This window comes from Numenius arquata, chromosome 14 (genome assembly GCF_964106895.1).
Source record: "Numenius arquata chromosome 14, bNumArq3.hap1.1, whole genome shotgun sequence".
NCBI classification, from domain to species: domain Eukaryota; kingdom Metazoa; phylum Chordata; class Aves; order Charadriiformes; family Scolopacidae; genus Numenius; species Numenius arquata.
In genome coordinates this window covers 5540456-5554817 of record NC_133589.1, presented here as the reverse complement: position 1 = coordinate 5554817, position 14362 = coordinate 5540456, and the positions used below count along the sequence as shown (strand labels likewise).

Sequence of the window (14362 nt, the reverse complement as noted above, 5' to 3'; positions counted from 1 at the left end):
GACTTTGCAGCCCATAACGCAGCTGGAATCATCAACAGTGTGGGAAGCAACTACAAATAGGCTCTGAAGTGCTGCGAAAGGGGACAGCCTCTGTGAGAGCCGTGCAGATCACCGCAATCGATCCAAATCCGACCTACACTGCAGGTCTAATTTTAGGATTACAAGCTTTGACAACATCTCTTTAAAAATAACACATTCCTCCTTCTATGGCTGGGTCAAGTGTCATGGACAGTACTACCTGCATTTTATGCTGCAGACCTCAGTTTATTTTTCACTACTAATACAGCAAGTACCGGGTGCGTAATAAATAACAGAATACTGCAGAATTACAAAACTGCGTAAGGTCAAGCCATTACGCACTGAACCAGAAATTCTAAATGCAAATTAATCCAACACAGCAGTGAAAATACCTACCTAAATTCTCAAAAGGAATTTGTTCTCTGGGGATTACCTACTTGAATGAAAGCACTTCCTCTTTTATTTGCACAAATAGAGTAGGGAAAATTAAAAAAAAAAAAAAAAAATCACCCAATGTGTGCCTTAAAAAGGTAACAGTTGAAATTCAGTTTACCAGGTATGTTTGAGTAGCATTTTCAACTGAATTAAAGACAGCAGGAGACACTTCTCCTTCTGTATTTTCATTTTGGAAGGGAGGAAGACATCTGATATTCTTGCCAGAGGATGTGTCTTAGAATTTATTACTAATTAGAAAAGTCCAGCCTTGTCGCTTAGGCTGCTTACTGGGTGACAGGCACCTGCCAAAGGGAAGCCATTCTATCTTCTTTCCCAACAGCTCAGAGCCCTGATAGATCAGCTTTAACACAAGAGGAACTGCAAATAATACAAGCTTGCAAGACCACAAGATGTGAGCTACGTTCTTTAGGCCACAGTGTTTTCTTATACAATTGCAATTTTTAAAATTCAAAGCTGACAAGAACTACTATAGTCATACATATCTGTGCTCACATATCAGACTTGGTATTTTGGGAAGGTACCTGCAACTTACAATTACCCAATGATTTCATTAACTAAATTCAGTTTGCACTTCATTATTATGAAGCAGACGTCACCATGTGCAGTTTCTCCTATCCACCTACACACCACAGACATGAAACCACATTAATAAATTCAGTAGGCCAAAGGCAAACGCTCAGCATGACAAAGATCACGAAGGAAAAAAAACAGTTTAACTCTCCATGTTACTACTGGTAGAAGCCAAGAGAATAATTAATACTTATACTTTATGATATGAATTTCTAATAAAAAGGATTGTTCAAGGAACAGTGCAAGATGTGCAAAGCCATATCTGTCTATACATGCAAAACACGACTATTTTCTTCAGTTTAAATGAAATCTACTGGCTGCCAGCACAAACTACAAGCTTGTAAAAAAATGGAGACTGATTTAATATCCTACCTATATTCACTGATGTCCATTCATGGCATAAAACTTGAAGTGCCATCCTTAGAGCCACCTCACACTCACCTTGAAAGTCAAAACACAGTCTTAATTCAACTATCATAACCAGTAACAATTAGTGTAAGGTTAGTTTAACCCTCAGAAATCAAGCTGCATGAAGTTGTATGCTCATGACTGATTAAATCGCTGTAAAATTGTAAAGCAGGAAACATATATCCTAAAATCCTCTATGCACCCCACTGGAGGAATGTTTTGGCCAAACCCCAGGGTTTTACACTAGGCTTTACGGCCAGCAGCTGGGCTGAGAGAGGAACTGAGGATGTGGCTTCACGTTACACTGGATTCTCAGCTGGCTGAGGGCTGCTCCCTAAGGCACGTCCCGCTCCTACCTGTTCTGCGTCACACATCACCTCCCTGCCCCTCACGGCAGATCGGGAGATAGAATCGGTTCAGTGAGCTGATCTGACAAACCAGGGGAGGTGAGGGGGAGATGGATAGCTGGGGTTTCTGACAGATCAGGTCACCAAACCAATTAATCCCAAGGTCACTCTAATTACTTTAAAGTACACCACAAATAGGGGAAGTAACACCCGTTCCAATAGCAATCTACAGTTACATTTCACAAGGCAAAATGTAAAGCTTACACCTGGAAAGCTCAAATTGGTGGTAAAGTTAAAGATGATGGCTTAGATTTGGGGTTTGGTTTTAGCATGTAACAGTGCAGGAACAGAAAACTGGGTTTTCTGGGAAATTTCCTTTTACTATGTAGCTGCTAGTAACACATACATTTTGTTTCATGTTGAAGACAGCCACAGAAAAGAAAATTTGGTTGTTTACTCTTTCAAAATTGACTAACATCTTAAAATCTTGGTCCTACCCTTTTTACACACTGATTTTCGCTGTCTGTCCTGCAACACTCGCTGTTCAGCTTCCCCTCTTACTCCTCCATATCTTTTACCTTTGCATACTGTACACACCACAGAGTTTTCAGTATCTTTTCCAAACAACCCTACCTCTTTTCTCTCTTCCTAACAGAGCTGTCTAACATTACCGCCTCGGCAGGAGAATCAATTCCATCCCAAGGAGTGCTGCGGGGCAGAAGGTATGTGTAGTCAGAGGAGAGGGCACAGCAACCCTGCCATCAGCAGCCTGGATTTAGTCTGGGTCATGCTTACCAGGAAACAGCACTCAAAAACACTGCTAGTCACTTTGCTCTACTTCTGTGCTGCCCCAGTTCCTGATTTTGAGCTATATTCTTACGTTCATCTTTGATGGAAGTGAGTCACTAAAAGACCAAGAAAAAAAAAAATCAGCATATTTGATATAAGGATTTTTCTTCGTTATGCTGCTTAATACTTTCCAATTCCTTGATTCAGGCACTAACAAGAATCATTCCTACACACAAATGCAAAGATTTGTTACTATTTTGGTTTATTATTATTTTGTCGATTTCTGTGGAACTAGGAAAAGAAAAATCTGGCTGGAAGATGCCTGTGAATCCCACATTCTCCCATGCAGATATACAGAAATTTTCAGCTGTCATCATAACAATTCCTCTCTCCTTCTGAATCTATCCTTCAGCAGTAATATTCTACCTACTCTCTTATCTATTCTGGATATTTAGACGGAAAATTATTTGAGTGGGAGTTAGCTTGCTCTTCTCAAAGAGGATGACAAAGACTTGTTACCAAAAAGCATCTGTGCCTGTTCCATTATTAAAGGTCATTTTCTTCCAGTGGGCTCTTGCACAGAACATGTTATACCCTCTTGGCTTTGATACTCTGCAACCAGCAACTCAGTGTATGTCCTTAGGATTCCACATACTCTGTAAGAAGTCCAACTGTAGAAGACAATACCTACCATGTATAATCCAAAATTCAAGCCTCTGATATTTCTGAAGCAGCTGATTATAGCTTGAGACACGTAAAAATAAAAAAAAAAAGGCAAGTAAATCCCCTGTGTAGTACTACTACTATCTGTACCTCCCATAGCTGTCTGATACCCCTGCACTGTTGATTATTCTTTAAACCACTGTTTTAAGGGAAGTCATTAAAAACATTCTCTCTTTAGATTTATAAACAGAACAAGACAGCGACTTAAAACCTCACCCACTCCATTTTCTAATCATTTTTCAAGAGCATTCCATCTAGTCCAAATGCACAGAAGAATTTCTAGCCCATTAACATCCATCAGCTAACAGAAGGGTAATGAATTCATCAATATTGCTAAAATGCGTGGGTACGGTATCATGCTGAATCATTTAGTAACTACATTTGCAGCAAGAAGAGCTCAAACAACCTGCCCTACGCTGTCAGCAACCATCTTCCTGAAGGAGGAAAAAATGAAATGTACTAAGATCACCCTCAATTTTGTTATCCCTCTTGATGAGGTTGGTATTTCCATCCCAATCAAATCCTGTCTGGTGTTGCTCCCCTCTGGACATCAGCTTCCTCAGCCAAGCCACCTGCACACTTTCAAGAAGCTTTCATTGCTCATTATTCTGCAAACAATGTAAGGACCTGGCTTCTCCCTGCTCATTAACGTCCAGGTCAAATATGGTAAGTTTTAAATTGAGTTTTCAATTTGCAAATAAAAAAAAACAACCCAGAAATCCCTACATGTTGTTCCCTCAACACCAGGCTACTGCAATTGTTACAGTGCCAGAGATTTGACTCTGATTTTTCCTTTGTTATCTGTTTACAAAGCTATGGAGGGACCATCTTCCTCCTCCAGCAAGGAGTTTTCTGAACAGTGGAAAGTTCTAAACATAAGAAAAGCTGAAAATGACAAAAATCAGTCAATCTTAAGGGAAAACACATTATGAACTAACATGAAAGCGTTGCTACCAAAAAAAGCCCACACTTGTGCCTGCAACTACAGAGAATCCTGGGGTAAAAGAGGAGGGACGAAACCATATTATGGAGTACAATGGTTTTAAGTTATCGTTCTCATAAGAGCAAAAAGGTATTTATTCTTAATTTTTTTAAAAAAAAAACAGACTTAATAACATGAAGAAACAAAATTATCCTTAAAGTGTAGATTAGAAAGTACTCTGCTTGTTTTGCCTTGTTCGGGTATGCCAAGTCTGGTCTTCTCTGCCTCACTGCTGGTTTTAAAACGATAGTAAGTACATTGCACTTTTGTTTACACTTTCAGTTATAATGGTGTCTAGTGTAATTAAGTCCAAGAATAAAAAGGTTTTTGTTAAGGTAGCCTTTATAAACCGAGTACAATTAATTCAACTCTCAATACCTTAGCTTCCTTAATATAGATAATGTCTTAGAATACATACACTTACACATGTGTCTACATATCCTTAACTCCCACGGCTTAATTCAATTAATACTATTAAATCTTTAATGCTTAGCTTCAAAGGCTTTTTTAAATTTTTAATAGCTCTCATAGGTTAGCACGAATGTTTTAAGTCTTTCTACTATATTTTAAATAAACTCCTTTTTTTTTTTTTTCCACTTTGATGTTTGCCTTCCTGACAACCCTATACTCTGATGCTGCTGGAACTTTGTTTTCTGTGAAATGATGACATTACAAACTCAAAAAGATATGTTAATCACTGAACTGTAATCAGGGATTTTTTTCCTCTCACCTGCCCTCTGGGCTGGGAGTTGGCAATAGAACCGCTTTAATCAAAACAATGTAGAAACCCATGAGGAGAGAGGATGCAACCAGAAGGGAGGGGGCTCTTATTTGCATCTGTTTAGCATGTAAGCAGCAGGCAAGGCTTAATTCTCTTCTACTCTGGTTTCCCATGAAAGGAGAAAATGCAAAAGACACCATATTTTATTAAAACAGTTAAAATAGGAGTTTTGACAAAAGACTACTCTGGTTTCAGAGAAGCACAAGCCTTACAGCATTTAAAGACACATCCGTTTCATGCAGCTTGATAGGCACTGAATGCTTTTTAATTGTAAAGGTTTGAGCTTTGCCTGTACCAATGGCATTACCATTACAGATTTGATCAGCTAAAGCTCTGGTTTATATATACACGCATCTACACAGACACACACACATAACTTACCAGTCCTGCTGCCTGGTGAAAGTTCCACCTTGTGCCAATACCAAGGCAACTTATACCAGCATGTTTCTCCCCTTCTCTTCCTCCCACTACCTCCAGACCCCAACCCACCTTCCACTGCTTGATTTCTCAACTTTGAATTTGTGAGACAAAAGAGTCAAAGTTTTGATGGCATATTTCAGGCCTTTCTATAAAGCAGAAACTGAGGAAAGGCAAAAACAAGGGGGGTAGAAAAAAAACAAGCACAGACTTTCCTCCTCCTTTAAAGTTTATTTTTCATCTTAATAAGAAAATTATATCCATTCTTAAAATAAAATTAAAAATCAGTATTTCCAGGGACAGGAAAAGGCACTGTAGTATTATATACACTATCCGAGCTGATAAAAAAAAAAAAATAAAAATCTGGCTCTGTCCCAAGGCATCCAAAATCCAGACACAATTTTGTGCCGGCATGTACATAACAAAAATATTTCTGCATTCAGGATGTTCCAGCACGTTTCTTGCATTTACACCTGAAAAGCTAACAGCACTAAGAAACGATGTGCCGTGTTGGGCATGGACTGTAAGTCAATGACCAGTCCCAGATCCACAGATCCCTCCCACGTGGGAAGTACGTGCTTACATACTTTGCTTGATCCAAACCATAAAGTGTGGAACAGAAAGCCCCTCATAAAGCATATTAACACCAGTATAATGAAGATAAACATGAAAACTATCCTGCTGTTCTTCACCTCTTCAACACTTCAGCAGCCTCCAACGTCAGCAGAGAGTTCCAAGCCCACCCCAGTATCACACATGTTCAGTTCTAGAACACGTTCTGTCTTTTAAAGTCAATGTAAATACTCTCTTAGAGGCATCATATGCACATATTGTTGTGAAATTAAGTATATGCAGACACTATTAGTTGGCAGATAGACACCAAAATGTCAGTTATACCATTCAGTGTGCTTAAACCAGCAGGATAGGCAAAAGCAGATTATTCACTAGGTAGTCAAACGTAAAAAAAGCCAGACGTTTCAGTCTGTCTCAGTGTTTCACAAAAGGGTCAGTGATTTGTAAATTTTAAATGCAACACTTAAGCAGTTTTGCAGACTAAAAAAAACCCTCACATCCTTTGATGATATACCTCAGTGCTTCTCTGCAATGAAATAGTTTAAAAGTGATTTTGCTGCCACACTAGCTTTTATCCTTCAGCTTCTCTAAAATTTAAGAATTCTGAAAGCCAAGTAAAACCAAGTATAAACATTTCTGTATTTTACTTCCTTATTAAATCTTCTAAAACAACCACTAAACATACAAACACAAATATCTTTCAAAGGAGCCACCTAGGTACCAATCTTTTAAAATCTTCAGAAAGCAGTTCCTTTGCTGAAAAAGTATAAAACACACGGGCTGCATAATTACAGTCCAGTAATAATTATAGTCTTCTCATTATCTGTTCTTCTGAGTAGCATGTAGAAATTTCTGCTTTAAAAATATACATAAGCTGTAGAGCTTCTCAAAAACTACAATTATAATATTAAATATTGATTTCTGATCTGCATTTGCATACTTCTAAGAAAAGTACTTGGTGTCACCTATGCCATTTGTCGAAAAACATTCCAACGGAGGCATTATCTTCACTTTGAGAAACACTCTCCTAAATTGGTAGACAAAGTTTAACTTGATGAACTCTGCTCAACACCAGCGGCAAAAAAATAGTAACACTTCTCATCAGTAATAAGCATTCCAAGCCCTTTAATAAATAAATAAAGGAATAAATAAATAAATAAAATCACTGCAAGAAGTAATCATAAAGCCCTGCAATAAGCCAGCATGGGCTCAGAAGGCAATTTCATTAGGTAGCAGAACAGATGAGAATCTTATGCTTTCAAATGGTCATTATAAAAAGAGGTTTTTATCAAATGATGAAATACCTGGGCAGGGGTGTTTTAAAGGTTCACCAGATCTTCCCTGGATGGGAATACTGCTGGTAATGCACGATTCAGATCTCCCTCTAGATGGACACTACTAGTCACATTCAAGCAATATCACAAAATGTTAGGGCGTTTCACTGATTAATTAGCTAACTGAATAATTAAAAACATTAAAGTTCTGTTTTTCACATAATAATTGAAGTGCTTTCCTTTACATATACCACATGACAAAGTACATTCTACTCGACCATCCATCAGAGAACACACAGGCGTGTTAAAATAGTTCAATTTAGAACCAAAGGGTAAGGATTAATTAATGATCTTATATTTTGGCTGATTTCATAGGTCGGATCAAACATCTATGCCTTACTGCTGTTGTCACAAGCCTCATCCCTGTCCAAAAAGAGCAGAAAGTTAGTAGAAAGGCAGCTGCAGCAGCAATTGGGTCAACAGATTTGGCTGAAGAAATCCTCACTATTAAAAGAAAAAAAATAAATCAAAATCAGGAGAATGACAAAACTAAAATGCTGCTTGGGGCCTGTTCACCCAGTTAGCAACACGCAACTAGCCACTGGAGAACAGATTTCCTACCTACAAGGAAACATGTTTGAGGGAGTCTTCATGCCTGTGTCTCAGGGGAAGAAGTTACCTTTAAAAATACTCAATGTTCCCTAAGGAATATTAGAACTGTATATATCAGTTATTTTAGTGGTTTTTGTCCATGAGGTCCTACAAACAAATGTCTTATTTGTGAACTGTACAACCCTTACACCAGTGAGCAATTACTCATGCGATTAGTCCCAATGAAGTCAGAACAACTGTTTGGGAAAGAAATTGCTTGCCAACCTAAGAGTTGCACAATCAGAAAAAAAAAAATAATTAAAAAAAAAACCACAGAGGGGGATAAATTGCATCTGACAAAAACTACAATCAAGAAATAGGTGGTGACAGATTGTTATTTAAGTACAAGGAAGTGATTTAAACAGGAGCAGTTGTAATAAGATTATACGATTCTCTATTAAGATTCTTAAAATGTCTTTGTTCAAGCAAAGCTATGAAAAGACCATTGCCCTTGTAAAGGTTCAGAAACTACTAAATTGATGTTAAATCTAGAAATTAATATGATTTCAAAGTGAGTAAAGAAAAAAACCGTAAAAGAACATCCCTGACATCATTAGCACCCTCTGTCACCCATGCTGACATTTTTAACTAGCATGAGTACAACTTCTATTGTATCATTTCTCGGTGGCAAAACTCAACGAAAGAGAACAGGCCCAACAAACAGAAGTAGAGATCTCCCTCTGCTTGGGTTTCTGCCTTTAAATAATGAAAACTGGTCGTTTGATTTTAGAAGGTATTACGTTATGTAAGTGACATCCTCAGAACTGCAGGCAAGTCTCTATAAGGTTATCCTGCAGGGAGATTAAATCAACGTCTGGCTGTTGAATTCCTCTGGAGGAACAGATGTGGCATCTCAACCACGACCCCCAGACTCTACCATCTATCTTTAAGTAGTCAATTCTAGAATGACATGGACCATAACTACTGCTGCACTGAAAAACAAACAAGGCAAGTGAGTCTTCTGATTTCTATCTTGAAGGATGGACATAAAACATCTCTAGGTAAGGTGCCTGGCATGTTTTTAAACTAATAAGCAGCTTTGAATTTAAAAAAAAATAATATTATTGCTTAATTTGTAAAAGTATTATTCATCGAGTGGTGCACTATAAGCATAAAAGAGCAAATGATTCACAGATTAATATTTCACTACAAGGGATAAGATCAGAAATTTCCATTGAAAAAGAACATCCACCAAGAGATTGGGTCTAAAGGTGATCAAGTCCACGCCACAGGAAACGTGTATGACCTGACCAGGACTGCTATTCAAATAAGCACTAAACCAGACATATACATGTGCAAAGTACAAGGTAATTATGAGGGCAAGAAAGAAGGAGGAGATAAAGAGAGAAGTCTAAAAGAGAAAAAACAGGTTTGCACCACATCTACAGAAGCAGATTGCATGCCAGTGTTCTCCTGCCTGGGTCACCCTCCAGAGTTATTCTACTTCTCATGCCTTGTACATTTAGTGTTTATTATACAGTTACATGACAGAAGACTCAGCAACTGTAGACAACATTAATAAAACAGCACTTGGAGGAAAGACAGGAGCAGTCAACAGTGTGGCAGAAAACTGCAGAGGCCTCATGCAAAAATTTCAACTAATTACTTTAGGCAGCTCAAGGAGCTACACTCCTAACCGTGGAAAGAGAATACTTGGAAATAAATTGTATGCATCAGGATAATGAAACATAGTGAGTTTGAGATTCTTGAGAACTTTACCCAGCCACCTCCACCATAAAGCTTAGATAAGGGAAGCCTCCAACGCAGAGATGTACCCAGTTCTGGGCTGGGACTGGTTTTACCCAGTCACGCTGCTGGAGCCGGCTGCGCTCGCGCTGCCAGAGGGGACCTGTTCATGCCTGAGCTCTCCTCTGCTGCGAACTCGTGTTTCCCCACCTGGAAAGAGCTGGCTCCTGCGAGTCGGGGCACAAGCCAAGGCACAGGCAGCGCGAACAGACCGAGTCTGACCTTGAACACAAGCTCAATGCACTAGTCAGAGGCATTTATGTTAACAGCCCTGGGTGACATGAAAACAGATATACACACCATTAACAATTAACACAGTACAGGGCATTGGTTCCGAGATCGATTTTTAAGTTCAATTTTTGTAACAATACCCAAAAAAAAGAGAGCTAAAAATTATCTATACATAAGAAAAGCATTTCACTAAGCATAGCGATTCAAAGTAATATTTCCATCTAAAAATACACATTAGAGGATTACAAATCAAATTCTGGTAAATATCTCCAGTTGTCGGTGACATTGCAACTAGGAAACAAAAAATACTTTTATACTAATTTTCTAACTAGTAGAATCATTCATACAAAGTCCACTATTGGATATTTACACATTTGACTTCTTGTGGTAACTCTGAACATATATACTACAGTTTCAAGGAACTCAATCTCGGTAATTCAAGCTACTCTCTCGTTAAAAACTGCCTACAACCTCCCGTTACCCACAAAACACACCTTAGAACTGTTTGATCCAAGTATTTTGCTTTTTATCAATGGTGTGGAGCACCGTCATAAAATCAACCAAATCCCAAATTTGATGAAAACCAGAGACAAAACTGTTATTTCCAAAATGATAAATAAGCAATACCAGCTTTTCTGTAGCTTTCTACCTTCTGCACCACCCACCAAGAGGCTCAACTGCGACAACCGCCTAGTTCTAGATTCTGAAACTTACCCTCTCTGAATTCACTTATTCAGACATACAAGCATCCTAAATTCCCCTCACCTGCCCAGAATAGGCTAGCAACCATTTAACGGCCACCTGAAGTGATTAATTCCGGGACTTTTTATGGTCTACTATTCAGCACATACCAGTATGTAACCAAACTGAAGTATACCGATGCTAGCAGACCTACAATTAGACCTAGCAGGTTTTATTCTAGAGGACAGCATACTTGTTGTTCTCCTCCATGGTGTCTCATGCCTTCTTAATGAGCAGCCAGGCTACTGAAATACACAAAAAAAACCCGCTGTTCTTTGAAGCACTTAAGACAGCAGGATACTAGTACGTTTCGATACTTTCCCTGCACAGATCAGAGCGAGGCAAAGTGGAAAAAGAACATTACAGACGTTCACACAAACCAGGCACCTTTCATTTTCTATTAGCCAGATCCCAAGGGACAATTTAGCGCTCTGCAAATATAGCACTGGAAGACTGGGAAGTTGCTTCCTGAATACCAGTCATTAAATAAAGATTTTAGAATAACTTACATTCTTCTAGACCAGGTAAAACCACTAGTCATTTCCCCATCCTACATAGGAGACCTAAGAAAAGCAAGATCATGAATATCTTAACTACTCTGTAATGTATTTCTACTAAAACAGATTATCATTTAATGATTTCTCTCTCAAAAAACACCCCAAAAAACCAAAACACCAATTTCTGTATCAAGGAAGACTATCAGCATTTTATGAAGTAACAAATTAGGCCTTTGGCATTTCACAGCAGTGATCCAAGATTTGAGGCTTCTTAAAAGCTCCAAGTTTTTAAGCAATCAAATGGCTGACAGCTGGAACAAAATTAGCATGATTAACCAGTTATGTAAATAATGATGCGGCCAGTACAAGCTGAATTCATTTATGCTCATTGCATTATACAGCACTGCTTGCACTGGACATCAGATGTTTGTCAACTATTCATTAAAAATGACTGTAAGAGCAATAGACGTGAAAAACAACATGAACATTACCATCCAAGGTAGCCGACAGCCAGGTCTCGGGTACCTCTTCTCCTATTAGGACAGGACCACCCAGTAACTCACAGATAGGACTTTTCTTGCCCAAATATTATCCAACGCAACTTAGCTACTACCTAGGGAACAGGTCAGTTATTTTTTTTTTCTAAAGCGAGAGGTCCGTCCTGTTAGTATCTCATTATATTTCATTTCTTAAAGGCAGATATCAGCTTTCATTCGTCAGCACGTGTAAAAGTCAAGCTACTGCATAGGAGAACCGTTGTCACAGCAGGATGACGTCACATAGTTACTTTATGGCATCAAGGAAGTTCCAATCAGCACCCCTAAGTCAAACTTCCTGAAGTTTAACTTGCAGTAAATTCGGTCTTATCAGAATTCGTCTTGAGGAATGCATACTCATGGTTAATTTGTACTTGATAATTTTTGATAACATAGTTAAATATTTAATATATGGGAGATTATATCTGAAACTCTAGCTAGCTAGTTTACCATTACCTCAAGTTCATAAAAGAAAATTTATCAAAAGTTTTGATTCTTCACAATAAAACATTATATATGAGTTTATTGGAAAATAATGTATCTGAGAATCAGCCAAGACAAACATATTTAGAAGTACTTCCTAAATAGGCTGTATTTTACTAAAGATATCATTGCTATATATTTGTATTTTTTAATCAAAAATCATTCTAACATCCCATATTTTACATCCTAACAATTCAATTTTCTATGACCTCGTCTCGCACACAACACAGCAACACACTGGAATTATGCAAGAGTTCCATATTACCATAAAACATGTATTCCAGTGGAGGGAATAATAAAACTTAATCTTGTGGCCTGATTTGCATTTTGAACTCCTACAGTCAGCCTCTACAGTCCGTAACATCCGCAATACACCTTAACAACCTGAACAAGTTCTTTTAGGCCTCCTGTTGAAAATGGATGTGTATGTAGATAATTCAGGATATTTTCTTACTAGATTAAGAAACGTGTCCAACTGATGTAAATTTAAAATATAACTTAGTTTTTCAGACCATTGATGATGCCATACTTAAGAAGGGGCAGGGGGGAAGCATGACATACCCCTTGGTCAAATAAAACTGAGATCAAACGCTATCGATGTGTCTTATGGCTTTAAAATAGGAAAACTTCCATTGTGGGTAACCTGTGATAATTCTTTCTTCAATAGACTTCACAACAACAATAATGCCTAATATAATGCAGCACACGGATTACCGAAGGCCAATCTGTAGCATGTACTGCAGGCAAAGATTGAAAAATGTATGTACTAAAAAAAAAAAAAAAAAAAAAAAAACCCTTAAAAAATAATTAAAAGCACTACTACACATCTTCCAAACCGACAGCGTTACTGGAAAAATAGAATAAATCCCACACCGTCACGATGAAGGTTAATAAGGCAGAGGCGAGATGACGGACACCGTGGACCAAACGCCGCCGGGGACCCCCCCCGCCAGGCCAGGCCGCCGCCATCCCCCCCTCCGCCCCGAGCGCCGGCGGCTTCCAGGGAGGCGGCCGGCCCCATCGCCCGGCACGAGAAGAAGCCAGGCCCAAACTTTCGGCCGGAGGCGAAAACCCTTCCAGCCGTTGCCGGCCCCGAGCGGGACGGACCCCGTACCCCGAGAGGCGAAGGGCCGGGGCGATGGTGTGTCCCACCCCCCGGCCCCGACCCCAACCCAGCGGGTCCCGGCGGCCCCGCTCCCTGCTCCCGCCGCCGGGCTGCCATGATGGGCAGTAACTGTTGCTGCCCACCCCACGGAGACAACAAAGGCCACCACGGCCCCCCGCCGGGGCTGCCCCGGCCCCGCGGCCCTCAGCCACCGCCCCAGCCCCGCAGCCGGCGGCCGGGTCCACTCCTTCTCCACGGGGAGCCCCGGGGGGGGGACCCTTCCCGCGCCCACCCCGCACCCCGCTGCTGAGGGGAAAGGCGGAGGGGGGGGGAAGGAGGCTCTTCCGCCGCCGTTCATCCGTTCGTCGTCCCCCGCCCCGCACCCAAGCGCCCCGCGGCTCCCGGACTAACCTGGCGCTGCGTGCGGAAGGAGCGGGGAAGGGGCCGCGGGAGGCGCGGAGAGGGTGTCCCGGTGCCCGGCCGCCGCCGCCGCCGCCTCTCGCTGGGTTTGACACCCACACGCACCATCCAACATGGCGGCGGCCGGGGGGAGGCGGCGGAGGAGGCGGAACCGGCGGCCGCGCGCGCCCCCGAGGCGCGGCCCCGGCCCGGGCGCGGCGAAGGGCGGGGGAGCGCGGGGTTGGGGGGGAGAGGAAGGGCGGCCTCCGCCCGGGCGGCCCGGCACGGCCCCGGCACCGCTGCCCGCTGAGGGGGCAGCTGAGTCGCCTCCCGCCTCACAGCCGGTCTCCTCAGCCAGGCCCGCGGCCCTCCCGGCCGAGGAGGGTTAGGGGCAGGCACCAGTGGGGAATAAGGCAGGATCAGCCGCCGGGCAGCGCCCCGGTCCCTGCTGGAGCCCGTTGCCACATCTCATGGAAGGAAAACGCTCGGGAAGCCCCCTCCTCGCTCTCGTCTCCAAGGGGAAACCGCTGTCCAGGCGGGGAAGCCCCGCTTCGCCGGGATCCCCGCAAAAAGCAGGGCCCCGGTTGGGCTGCCAGGCCACGGAGCAGCCGCCATCGCCTCACGCTGTGCGGTTA

At 41.4% G+C, this 14362-nt stretch overlaps 1 protein-coding gene across 3 annotated transcripts in view; it reads right to left on the bottom strand.

Moving 5' to 3' along the window:
- Positions 1-13873, bottom strand: part of EPN2 (epsin 2) — a 55387-nt gene extending 41514 nt beyond the window's left edge. For 2 of the 3 annotated variants that reach the window (XM_074158774.1, XM_074158773.1), the window contains exon 1: positions 13740-13854. The gene's annotated coding sequence lies outside the window, so the exon portion shown is untranslated. Of the gene's footprint in view, positions 1-13739 lie in introns of all 3 variants that reach the window. The other variant, XM_074158772.1, reaches the window with a different exon arrangement.
- Positions 13874-14362: the final 489 nt, after the last annotated feature.